Raw genomic sequence first — 4,044 nt, forward strand, 5'->3', positions numbered from 1 at the left:
TAGAGGACTCCAGTGATTTAATTAAGACCCACACTGAATGGGCACAGTTATGCTTCCATGGAAATAATCTAATGAAAGACATTACACACCCTTGGGTTAGACACATCTCCATGGAAACATTCAACCAAAATGTTCCACCCAACAAGATTGGATTAAAAGATCATGATGGTGAGGAGAGTGGAGCCAGAGACAAAACCGGAGGCCAAACTTGGGATCTGACAATATGGCTGGCATGCCCTGCAGGATTATTAAGGAAACCCAGCATTTGCTGGCAGAACCAGTTCCTGGTATTAAAGCAGAACCAGATGAAAGCAATGCCCATTATTTTCATGTGGTCGTTGCTGGCCCCCAGGATTCCCCTTTGAGGGAGGGACTTTTAAATTTGAACTACTCCTTCCAGAAGAATACCCAATGGCAGCCCCTAATGTATGATTCATGACCAAAATATATCACCCTAATGTAGACAAGTTGGGAAGAATATTTTTAGATATTTTGAAAGATAAGTGGTCCCCGGCACTGCAGATCCACACAGTTCTGCTATCGATCCAGGCTTTGTTAAGTGTTCCCAATCCAGATGATCCATTAGCAAATGATGTAGCAGAGCAGTGGAAGACCAATGAAGCCCAAGCCACACAAACAGCTAGAGCATGGACTAGGCTATATGCCATGAATAATATTTAAATTGATCTGATCATCAAGTGTGCATCACTTCTCCTGTTCTCAAGACTTCTTCCTTTTTTGTTTGCATTTAATGGACACAGTCTTAGAAACATTACAGGATAAAAGCTCAGACATCTTCAGTCCTTTGGTGATTAAATGCACTTTAGCAAATCTATGTCCTGTCCTGATTCACTCTTGTAAAGCATGAGCAGAGGCTAGAAGTATCATCTGGATTGTTGCAAAATGTTTAAAAGTAGTGGCCCCTATCCTGCTTTTATTCATATTCCCTATCATGGTTTGAGTATAAAGCACTGTGAATGAAGGTAGTTGTCAGGGTTCGCTGCAGGGGTGTGGGTGTTTTTCTTTACTTTATTTTTATTTTTGAGGAGGGAGGTAGTTTTATTTTAATTTTATGAGCTCCCCCCTTATGGTGATCTAATTAAATACATTGGTTAAAAGCAGCTAACCAGTTCTTTAGAATATACCCTCTAGCCAAGTCTGACTTTATTTAGGTGCTGTAAATGGACAAGCTTGATAGTTTGAACCAAAATGGGACATTAAACAAACATCACAGCCCTCACTAATAACATTGTGACTTTGCTGTCAAGTGTAGAATCCTCCCTTCAAAAAAGAAGCTTGTGACCATTTTGCATGGCTTGTCTGGAAACTTCTGTAAATCTTATGTTTTAGTAAAATATTTTTTGTTATTCAAAAAAAAAGATCATGGCTTTGCAGGGGGCAAAATGTATCCAAACTGGCAGATACCTAGACTGACCCAAGAAGAAATAGAAGACATCAACAAACCAATCACAGGTAAAGAGATCCAATCAGTCATCAAAAAGATTCCTACAATATGACTCCCAGGGATGAATCTGGACCTGGCAGCATGGGATTGAGAACATCTTCTTGACCAAAAGGGAGATGCAAAATGCAATGAAATACTCAGTGACTGAGAGATTTCAAATGGAGTCAAGAGGTCACTGGTGGACATCCTTATGCACTATATAGATAATACTTTTTAGGTTTTAATGTATTGGAATAGGTATAAGTAAACACCTGAAAATACCAAACTACAACCCAGTAGCCTTGGCTCTTGAAGACAATTGTATAACAATGTAGATTGCAAGGGGTGACAGTGTGATTGTGAAAACCTTGTGGATCCCACTCCCCTTATCCAGTGTATGGATGGATAAGTAGATAAATGGAGACAAAATCTAGATGAAAAATAGGGTGGGATGGTAGGGATGATTTGGGTGTTCATTTTTACTTTTGTTTTTTATTCTTATTCTGATTCTTTCCGGTGTAAGGAAAATGTTCAAAAATAGTTTGGGGTGATAAACATTGGGTATCTGTGTGACACCTGAAACTCAGCGCTACAGCTGGGCAGATATGAATGTCAGTATAAGTGCATACAGCAACTGTTAAAAAAAAAAAAGCTGAAAAAGATCCCAGACCTCAATTAAAGATATGAATGAAGCAGATCTGGTTAAGACTATGGTAAATTGGGCCAAAGGGTAAAGGTTGAAACTGACTGTGTGTTAAAACTTCAACTTCCATGTGAGACCAGGGGAAGAGATGTTTATTTGGTGTAGGATCTATATTTTCTAAACAATATAACTTCTACAGTCAGTTTGTTCAAACACCACAATTACATGGAACTTTGAAAAGGAAGTGAGATACGGTAGGTCTGTATAGGTTAGAGTGAAATAGCAACACATTCCAAAGTAATTTGGGCACAGAATAAAAATATATATTCAGGACCCCCATGAGGAGCTGGGGGAGGATGCAGAGGTGCTGGACTTCCTCACCTAGATTGTTGCTTCTGTTCTCACAAACATTGGGGGCTGATGGCTTCACATGCTGAGCCCTCTGTCTTGGGGTTTCCCCTATGAAGCTTGTTACTGCGAAGGAGAGGCTAAACCTGCTTATAGTTGTGCCTAAGAATCTCCCCCTGAGTGCCTCTTTGTTGCTCAGATGTGGCCCTCTCTCTCTAACTAAACCAAGTTGGCAAGTGAACTCACTGCCCACCCCCTTACATGGGGTCTGGCACCCAGGGGAGGGAATCTTCCTGGCAACATGGAATATGACTCCCGGGGAGGAATGTAGACCTGGCATCGTGGGACGGAGAACATCTTCTTGACCAAAAGGGGGATGTGAAAGGAAATGAAATAAGCTTCAGTGGCAGAGAGATTCCAAAACGAGCCGAGAGATCACTCTGGTGGGCACTCTTATGCACACTTCAGACAACCTTTTTTAGGTTCTAAAGAATTGGGGTAGCTGGTGGTGGATACCTGAAACTATCAAACTACAACCCAGAACCCATGAATCTCGAAGACAGTTGTATAAAAATGTAGCTTATGAGGGGTGACAATGGGATTGGGAATGCCATAAGGACCAAACTCCACTTTATCTAGTTTATGGATGGATGTGTAGAAAAGTAGGGGAAGGAAACAAACAGACAAAGGTGCCCAGTGTTCTTTTTTACTTCAATTGCTCTTTTTCACTCTAATTATTATTCTTGTTATTTTTGTGTGTGTGCTAATGAAGGTGTCAGGGATTGATTTAGGTGATGAATGTACAACTATGTAATGGTACTGTAAACAATCGAAAGTACAATTTGTTTTGTATGACTGCGTGGTATGTGAATATATCTCAATAAAATGATGATTAAAAAAAAAAAAAGAGGATACTATGAACAATTGTATGCCAACAAACTGCATAATGTAGAAGAAATGGAAAATTTCCTGGAAACATATGAATAACCTAGATGGACCGAGAAGAAATAGAAGATCTCAACAAACAAATCACAAGCAAAGAGATCCAGTCAGTCATCAGAAAACTTCCCACAAATAAATGTCCTTGGCCAGATGGTTTCACAGGGGAAATCTACCAAATTTTCCAGAAAGAACTGACACCAATCTTACTTAAACTCTTTCAAAACATCAAAGAAAATGAAATACCACCTAACACATTTTATGAAGCTAACATCAATCTGATACCAAAACCAGGCAAAGTGCTACCAATAAGGAAATCTCCAGGCCAATCTCCCTCATGAATATAGATGGAAAATTTCCAACAAAATACTTGCAAATCAAATTCAAAGACACATTAAAAAAAGTCATACACCATGACCAAGAGGGGTTCATTCCAGGCATGCAAGGATGGTTCAACATAAGAAAATCAATCACTGTATTACAACACATTAACAAATCAAAGAGAAAATCCAAATGATCATCTCAATAGATGCTGAAAAAACATTTGATAAAATCCAACATCTGTTTTTGATAAAAACACTTCAAAATGTAGGAATTGAAGGAAACTTCCTCAGTATGATAAAGAGCATATGTGAAAAACCCACGGTCAGCATAGTACTCAATGGTGAGA

General features: G+C 39.2%; 1 pseudogene; it reads left to right on the top strand.

The window, feature by feature from the left end:
- Positions 1-223: 223 nt before the first annotated feature.
- LOC119524278 lies at positions 224-681 on the top strand (annotated as a pseudogene).
- The last annotated feature ends 3,363 nt before the right edge of the window (positions 682-4,044 follow it).

The sequence above is a fragment of the Choloepus didactylus genome, chromosome Y, assembly GCF_015220235.1.
Source record: "Choloepus didactylus isolate mChoDid1 chromosome Y, mChoDid1.pri, whole genome shotgun sequence".
Classification (NCBI taxonomy): domain Eukaryota; kingdom Metazoa; phylum Chordata; class Mammalia; order Pilosa; family Megalonychidae; genus Choloepus; species Choloepus didactylus.